Raw genomic sequence first — 10,194 nt, forward strand, 5'->3', positions numbered from 1 at the left:
AAATAGCCCAATAGGCGAATGGGTCGAAAAACAAATAAATAACGCCTTATGGTATGTTAGAAATGGGGGAGAGGGAAATGATGGGCGAAGAAAGCACACAGTTGGGGAGAAAACGCCAAGTAAGTTTCCGTGAATATAAAATTGTCGAAGTAAAATTCCTTAAAAATCAGAGGGTCTATCCCTGGGCTTTAAATTCAATTATTGAGACAAATTGTGTGTATTATCAATATTATTTGATTTAGAAACTTTAATTAACTTTACAGTCAAAGACACAAATTGCCTGCTATGAGCTTGACTTTTTGGATAAAAAACAGAAGGGTAGCATTGAAGAATCTTGATTAGTTAGTAAAAATATGAAAAAATAGAATATTAACTACATCCGAGGCCAAAATGTTTGTTCTCGATTATAAGGAGGGTCAAACTTGTTGGAGTTTCAAACAGTTAAAAGTTAAATTAAAAAACGAAAAAAGTTAAAATGGAAGTACGCAATGGAGAAATGGATAAAAATATGATAAATCTGTTGATGCACAAACTAAATCAATGCCAGTGTTAGATTTCACTTATTTAGTATAATAATATATTCCAAAAGAGAGACGTAAATAGAAAATAATGATTGAAATGATATGTTTAAACAATCCATTTATTTCAGTAACCATCTAATAAATTATGAATAAATACTATTAACATGCAATTAATAATTTCATTTTAAACGAAGTAAAATTGCTTTTATATTTGAATATTCTGTGGATCTGTAAAAAGAAATTGAATCGAATAATACCCCAAAAATGTTTTATCATATTTTAATATGTTAATTGCTATTTTCAAATAATATACTATAATAAATATAGACAATACAACAGAACTTAAAAAAAAGCTAAAATCAATCAATCAAAAGCAACAAAACCATGTCACAAGTCAGTGAAAACGATGGCAAAAATCCTGTATTCTCCAGATCTGGCCCCCAGCGACCATTTCCTATTCTCGGATCTCAAAAGAATGCTCGCTGGAAATAAATTTTCATCGAATGAAGAGGTGATCGCCGAAACTGAGGCCTATTTTGAAGTAAAGGAGAAATCGTACTACAAATTCGAATCGCAAAGGTGGAGGGTGGCTATTATCAGTGTGTCAGCCTTGAAGGGAATTATGTTGAACAAAAAAAAATGCCAAAAGATGTGTTTTACTATGGTAGGACGAGTACCGCGGTTAAAAAGGATGTTTAAATCGTACTAACAATTAAGTCCTCCAACTAAAAAACGAAAAAAGCTGAAAATCGGGTACGTAATGGAGAAATGGATAAAAATGTGACATATCTGATGATACACAGACTGAATCAATTCCTGATTAGATTTCACTTATTTACTATAATAATATATTCCAAAATAGAGACGTAAATAGAAAATAATGATCGAAATGATATATATAAACAATCCATTTATTTCAGTAACCATCCAATAAATTATGAATAAATGCTATTAACATGCAATTAATAATTGAATTTTAAACAAAGTAAAATTACTTTCATATTTGGGTGTTCTGTGGATCTGTAAAAAGAAATGGAATTGAACAATACCCCAAAAATGTTTTATCGTATTTTAATATGTTAATTGCTATTTTCAAATAATATACCATAATAAATATAGACAATACAACAGAACTTAAAAAAAAGCTAAATTCAATCAATCAAAAGCAACAAAAACGGCCGCATTTGAAGAAAAAGAAAGTGCTGCTTCACCAAGACAATGCACCATGTCACAAGTCAGTGAAAACGATGGCAAAAATCCTGTATTCTCCACATCGGGCCCTCAGGGGCCATTTCCTATTCTCAGATCTCAAAAGAATGCTCGCTGGAAATAAATTTTCGTCGAATGAAGAGGTGATAGCCGAAACTGAGGCCTATTTTGAAGCAAAGGAGAAATCGTACTACAAATTCGAATCGCAAAGTTGGAGGGTCGCTATTATCAGTGTATCAGCCTTGAAGGGAATTATGTTGAACAAAAAAAAATTGCCAAAAAATGTGTTTTACTATGGTAGGACGAGTACCGCGGTTAAAAAGGATGTTTAAATTGTACTAACAATTAAATTCTCCAACTAAAAAACGAAAAAAGCTGAAAATCGGGTACGTAATGGAGAAATGGATAAAAATGTGACATATCTGATGATACACAGAGTAAATCAATTCTTGGTTAGATTTCGTTATTTACTATAATAATATATTCCAAAATAGAGACGTAAATAGAAAATAATGATCGGAATGATATGTTTAAACAATCCATTTATTTCAGTAACCATCTAATAAATTATGAAACGGATGCTACCGATTGATATGATCATAAATTTTATAGTGATTAATGGGGACAATACAAACAGCATCTTGTAGAACAATTAATAGATCACTATAGATAAAAAAATAAGCCGGTATTGAAGTTACGGACATTTAATATATGTCATGGAGATTAGTTCGAATCGGTCAATTAATTTATTACCGGTTAAGATGGAAAGTTATTTTCGACCCAGGTTGTTTCAACGTTGCAACATATATTACCATTATAACTAATTGGCACGGTTGGTTATGGGAAAGTTAGTTTGAAAAAATGAATGATAATATGAAGGTACTATTACGATAGTTTTGATTTATATTCGGCCATTAACAGCACGATAATCTCTTAATGAAAGCTACTGAATTATCATCTAATTTACGTTCCATTCGCACAATATACCGCGCGTTTGGGTAAGAGGTGATCTGATGAATACCTGCTCGATCAATGATGCGTCATTGTTCGCTGAAGCATTTATATAACTAAGTTATTTGGCTTGAGATATATGGCGCTTTAGATGAGGTTCAGTAGTTGCTATCCACTCAGATGACGATCGTTTTGATTCCGGAGTGAAGCGATAGATCCATGTCTTATTCGTTATCACAAATCGACGCTAATGTTTTAGTTTGTTACGCTTAAACATGGCCAAACAGTGCTCAGAATCATCAGCACGTTTTTGTTTTTGGTCAACAGTTAGCGGCATCCACATTGAACAGAGCTTTCTCATCTCATGTCACATGCTCATGCAATATAAAACTAACATGTTCTTTTGATATCATTATTATGTTAGCTAATTCACGTAACTTCACTTTTCGATCATTTTAAACGATTTTGTGGTTTTCTTTAATGTTTTCTGGCGTTATCACCTCGTTAGGATTTTCACTGTGTTCTGCATCATCTATGTCTCTACCAACGTTTTACTGTTGTTTCTGAAAGAGCGTAGTTGTTGTAACACTTTTCCAGCTATTGCTTCGTTTGAAAGGTATTTCTTCCCATCAAGCAGCAGTGTAAAATGAATACATGAAATTGTGTTTGATCCATTGTTTTGAAATTAACAAAAGCAATGTCTCTCTTAGCATAATAATTCACAAACTTATGAGTAGAATATCAAGTAATTTTAACAGGTTTCCTTTAGAGGTTAGTACTAACTGAAAAAAGCTGTGAAAACTAGTGTTATCTATGTGTTAGGTCCGAGACTTTTCAGACCATATATTATACAAATACACCAAATATATATAAATACAAAATAATTTGAACACCTGATATATACACAATATTTATATGTTAATAAGGTACTGATGCAGCATTACAGTACCAAAACATCCACTATTTGCTTAATTATGTGAAGGTAATTTTTATTAAGGTTTAATTATATTACTCTAGTGAGTGTTACGTTTTGCTGTCAGTTTTATGTTGTTTAGTCACACTCATATTTAAAGTTCTTCGGTATCTGTCAGTTAACTTTGGGTTTCGACCACTGTTACTCTTCGCCGTTGATGTTTTATCATGTTTTGTGTATTCTGTTACCGTGAATAATGTCGCTTATGAAACGTTGAGCGACATCTGAGAGATTACACATTTCACTGATCACTTCTTTTAAGCATCGCTGAATGAAGCTAATAAAATACTGAAATATAATTTAAGAAGTCTTATAAACGGAGCAATATGCTAGTAGTATTATTTACAGGGTAGCAGCCTTACCAACGTGTAACAAAATATATTTGCTCTTTAGATCAAAATTAAAGATCAGTTCATAAGCTTTTAATTTTTGAAATGAGTTGTAATAAAAGGAAGCAGATTCTTTCCAATATTAATTATGATGCAATTTTTCCCTGAAGCTAGATATAAGCTCAACAAATTCAATCACGATAAATTAAACTTAACAAGACGAATCGAAAAAGCATTAAACCAGTGTATGATGATTCTTTACATCTTGTCCATCTTTCAGGCAATTTATGGATGCCATCCCAAAAACACTTTTTGTCCTTTGAGCAAAATCGTTCATCGAGCCTCTTTCTAATTTCTTCGAAATTGGTCGGATGATGTTTGATGATGGATGATGTTTCCTTTACCGATTTTGCTTTGTAAGACGACGCATTATAATAAACTCTACTTGGCAAAAGAACTTTAAAATATAACAAAAACATTAATCGTTTTCACAAGCGTATCCGGATTTCTCTTATTTATTTATTACTTAATTTTGAGAATTTACGTTAATTAGGCGCATATTTATTACTAAGAAATAAAATTAAATGTATTAAAAGAATTTTAAGATATCTAAAATCATATGAAATACATAAAATTATAAAGATATGGCTAATTTTCTTATTATTCCTAATTACTAAATTAATTAATTTTAACGACCTTACAGAACAATATAAGTATATGATGTTGGCTATTATTTAATGATTATAGGGAACATTTAATAGATAATTAACGCCACACATAAAACAAATCACACAGCTACAGCTAGTGGACTTTTTTGTACGTAGTGTTATTTAATATAGCAATTATTACAATTAAATCAAAATAAAAATTACCATAAAATATATAATTTTAATTTGAATATTCAAAACGAATATTTTTGAAATAACTGAATATTTGACTCATTCTAAATGTGTTTGTTAATTAAAATGGATTGATTATGCGAATTAATTTTGACGCAACCATATTTAATTTGTTGTGATAAAAAAGAATGAGTAATAGGTAAACCGAAATTCAAAATACGCATTTATTAAAAGTCAATTAAATGTTAAATTGTGTTATTTGTTAAGCAGTTTAAGTAGGACTTAAGTAGAACTTGGCAAAGGCGTCTTTATTACATCACAATGGATATTTTAGAGAGGGATAACATATTTCGGTCGCGATATCATCTTGGCAACACGACTCACAAGATTCTTCGGTTGTTTTAAAAGCGTGTGTTGCCCATAAAAGTTCGTGTTTGATGTTTGATTAATTTTGATGATATGCTCTGATTACAAGATTCTTGCCATTTCCCATAACTCTGTAGCAAGATATTGTTATGTTCTTAAACAGTAAGGATCTTGTTCAACCGAATATTATGTATCATATCATAATTTTTATATATTATATCTCAAATTACTTTGCATTGTGCAAGTCGTTTCAGTATATATACATATTTTAAACTTGGGGTTACTTTCGATAAACAAGCGTGGTCAGTGGTCAATGTATGGTCAATTCATTTTTTCAAGTCAATTAATTCATTCATCACATCAAGCTTTCAAAATAGTTAATAAAATATACAGTAATACACAGAAAAATATAATAAAATCTATCCAAATATTGCGCTTGCTGATGATGAGCCTGTGATTTTTTGTACAAGAATAGAAAATATATTAAAAATAATTGTCTAGTTCGCATCATTAAATATTAAGAAAGTGAGTTTACTTCATGTTCTTAACCAGCTCGTCTTTGTACTGTTTCATTGAAAAATTATAAGCATTATTTTGAATGCACCATGATTCGCTTGTATCTCCTGCACCCATTATAAGGCAGGTGTAACAGTGGTACCCATATTTATCTATATAAATAGAAATGTACGCATAATGAATGAATCCATCATTCGAGAAACTCGAATGTAGATATATGAAAATGACGATTACAATTGAATTATGAATACATTTGCAGAACCGAGTTTGTAGTTACATTTATACTGCTGTTTGGGAAATAATGCTTAGATATTATGAGAAGATAGATAGGTTAAGTTTATTAAACACATTTAAATTAAATATTTTGAAGAGGTTTACAATATTTTACGTGCTATTATTTTAATAAAAATAACTATTAAATGAATAATAAGTAATTTTCATCACGCCACGTATTAAAAAATAATGATTAATAAAAATGCGAAAGGAATTTAAAATTGGCGTATAAAAACTAGCCAACGAGATGAGAATGTGAAAGAGTTAAATGAACTCGCTTTCTTGCGCTCCCTATAAAATCGTATTTGCATACCAAATGACTTATTATCGACTTAATTTTCTTTAACAGGCATATTGCGACATAATACGATGTCAGTCGAGACGTTTCCGTGACCGAAGCAGGAAAATAAAATATTGTTTAGCATTTGGTTCATCGCGACGCTACTTGCTTGCAATCAATATGGAGGACTGAGCTACTCGTTAATTTTTAAAGAAAGTTTTTTCCTCCCAAATGGGGGTCACTAGTAAAAATCCTATCCTTTAAAATGTAATTACGAAACAGTTATATACAAGCAGACCCTGAATAAACAACCTTAATTAGATAAATGAAGGTAAAAGTAAAAGAAGCACAACACCTGTAGACGTTTTACAAGGTGTATAAACATGAGATTTAAATTTTTATTTCTTTTATTTATTATCAAGTCACTAATTATATATTTATATAAAGTCAATAAAATATATACATATATATATATATATATATATATATATATATATATATATTAAATGAATCTTACTATACATTATACTACACTACACACGATAAAATGTAGTAATAGCCCAAGAGTTATAATACATGAGAATAGAGCCTCTTCTTATGTTTCCTTGGGATTCTCATGATTTCCTGAGTAACAGTCCGATTTGAGAATCTTGGTGTAACTAATCAGTCCTATAGTATCTCGATGCATCTACAATACTTCTCCGGACTTTGTTCTGGAAAACTCATATATATCTCGACGCTTGCTTGTATAATATTAATTTATACCTGCGATTTTCTTCCAATTAAACTATATATTTTCCTATATTTCAACGCCATTTCTTTCCTTTTGTGTACATGTTCCGTCCAGTAAAATTTTGCATCTATAATAATAAAGATAATTCGAAAATTTGCATGTACTAGTTACTTTTAGTAATTTAGGTGATGCCCATCTGGCTGCGCTTTTACTTATTTTGTTTCGAGAGGCATTGTTCCAAAGCAGATTGTGGATGGATACGTAGATAAAAAGGTTTATAATGACACCAAATATAGGTTTCAATACAAGTTCATATGCTTACAATTTGATTTGAATGGCTGTTTGAATCGTTTGCTGCTTGTTACAATTGTTTATTCCTAACTGCTAACTGCTTTTTGCTCTTTATTGAATATATATATATATATATATATATATATATATATATATATATATATATATATATATATATCTGAATTTAGTTACACATGCTCGTCGTTATTTTAATTTAAATCAATTTAAAAATCTCAATCTATCAATATTTTGTCAAGTGTTAATAACGAACACCACAAAAAAATAATTATCCAATTTGGTGCAGTGGTTCTGCCGTTATGCGTACATTTCTATTTATATAGATAAATATGGGTACCACAGGTTACACCAGCCTTATAATGGGTGCAGGAGATACAAACGAATCAAGGTGCATTCAAAATAATGCTTATAATTTTTCAGTGAAACAGTACAAAGGCGAGCTGGTTAAAAACATGAACTAAATTCACTTTCTTAATATTTAATGATGCTAACTAGACAATTATTTTTAATATATTTTATATTCTTGTACAAAAAATCGCAAGCTCTTCATCAGCAAGCGCAATATTTGGATCGATGTTATTACATTTTTCGGCGTCATTTCTTTTCAGATACTATATTCTTGGCTGTTAAAAATTTAGTATACCAAATGTACAATTAATTAATGTACAATTAAATATTTTTGTATTTCGGAATTTCATAAAAATTTTATAAAATTCGAATTGGTTATGGCAATATTATGTGTTTGCTAATATTTTGATCAGCGATATCTATTGGTAAAAATGAAGTATCAATGTTAAAAAACCTAACCCAACTATTAAATTCGATTGTTTTGACATTTCTCTAGATAAAGTAACAGTTTCCATTTGGTATTATTGAGTTATTCAGTGTAAACAGACGCCAATCATTAAACGCTCTATAATACATTTGCATCAGTCATTAGGAGAGCATTCCGCAGGCTGTGGAAGAGCATTTAGAGTAGGACGCTTTTAGAAGATTATGGTGATGGTGATCCGTCATATACTTTCAAAAAGCTTAGCAGGTTAATGAGTCAACTGAACTATACTGCCAATTTGCGTTTATCAAATGACAGACAAACGAAGAAGAAATAATTTTCAGTAGCGTACTGTGACTAAGGATAAAGAGTGAATCTAATATGTCAATTACAAGCTCGAAAGGTAATGATTTAATCCAGGAGTCAGCAATCCACATCGCCAGTAAAGCGTTATATTCGAAGCCAAAAGGTTTCGCTATGCATATGGTGAAATCAGTATTACGGGTTACCAAAACCGAATGTAACTGTTACTTAATATGTCTACTCACATCAATTAAACATATTGAAAGACACCAGCAAAAATACTAGCTGCAGTTGCAATATAGGCATCATCTTGTATGACAATGCTCGACCACATGTTACAAGAGCTGTTAGGGACTGTAGCAGCTCGAATGGGAACCTCTACTGCACCTAGGTTACTCATTAGACTTATTCCCATATGATTATCACTTGCTCAAACAGTCTCAACATGATTCGGCTGGCACACGATCTCCAAATGTTGAAGAGGTCGACAATGGATTGAGGAACGTTATTGATTAACCAAACCAACATCGTTTTGTCGATAGAGTATAGTTATCTTGGCAGAATGTTGGAAAAAATTGTAGAAAACTATGGAAAATATTTTGATTAATATATAAATTTGTTTGTGTTGTACCAATTTGTCCTAATAGATACCTAATAACATTATGCCTAAATAATGTATAATTAATGAATATATAGAATATCTCCTCTTAATCTCCCTCACTTTATCTCTCGCTCTCTCATTTCCTCTAAACAGTGCTCAAAATTGAATTACAAGAATTTAGTTTTTGCGATCTCAATACCTTATTAAGGATTAAACGAATTTAATATCTACCCTATTACACACTAACAAATAATTACTATAAATTAAGTTTTCATTATTAAGTTCAGTATTTCAATAGTTAAACATAAATTAGAAGAGCAATACACGTTTTATCATCTATTGTTGTGTACGTTTGGTTTAATAATATTAAAGTAAATTTTATATTTTTATTCGCTAATTAGAAACCTTCTTTTCAAGATTTTTTCTTAGTCAAACAATTTGCTTCAATCTGATTTTATTATATGTCGAAAAAGAACTTTTATGCTCTTATGTACCGAAAAAAAAACATATTTGACTGGGAGGACTAGATTATAAAGTTTTTTATTTATTCCAGAATGACCAGCTAGAAACAAATGGTCTTTTCCTGATGTCGGTTCAGGTTCGGGATACAGGGGGGTGTTTCGCAGGCGAGAGAGACACTGGGTTTCGACTGTAGATTGTCGTAGTTCCTCATAAATCATGTGTCATCAAATCATCATAATTCAGGTTGTCTCTCGGAGACGTACCTGTGCCACTAGACTAGCATTTTATATAGAGTCGCTTTCTTAGGGATTGGAAGTTTACTTTTTCTGCAGAGGAGTGGGAAGAGTAGACTGTTCACGCCATTGCCTTTGCAGTCGAATTGGAGACCGAGGTTTGATACCGATGATCTGGTGCCAAGGGATAGGAACTTTATCGATTTGGAGGCAATAAGCACGGAACTCTTTCTTGCGGTGAAACAAAATAGAGTTTTGCTCGGGTTAATCTGCAGCCGCTAGATTTCGTATCACACAATCTCCTGGTTCAGTTGCACTTGAGGTCTGTAGCGGATGGCGTCGGGATTGTAACATGTGGTAAAGAAAACTATATCATCTGCATAAGATGCTGTGTGGGAATATTTGTGGAGTGAGAAATCAGCCATATTAAAATATTAAATTAGATTAAAAACTATTTTGTAGTATTATTTAAATATGTTTATGTTTTTGTTGATGACTATTGCGATTTTAAGTTTTAGACTTTA

Source organism: Rhynchophorus ferrugineus, unplaced genomic scaffold, assembly GCF_030347505.1.
Source record: "Rhynchophorus ferrugineus isolate W39M unplaced genomic scaffold, kcgeb_rfMv2 rfM3, whole genome shotgun sequence".
Taxonomy (NCBI): Eukaryota; Metazoa; Arthropoda; class Insecta; order Coleoptera; family Curculionidae; genus Rhynchophorus; species Rhynchophorus ferrugineus.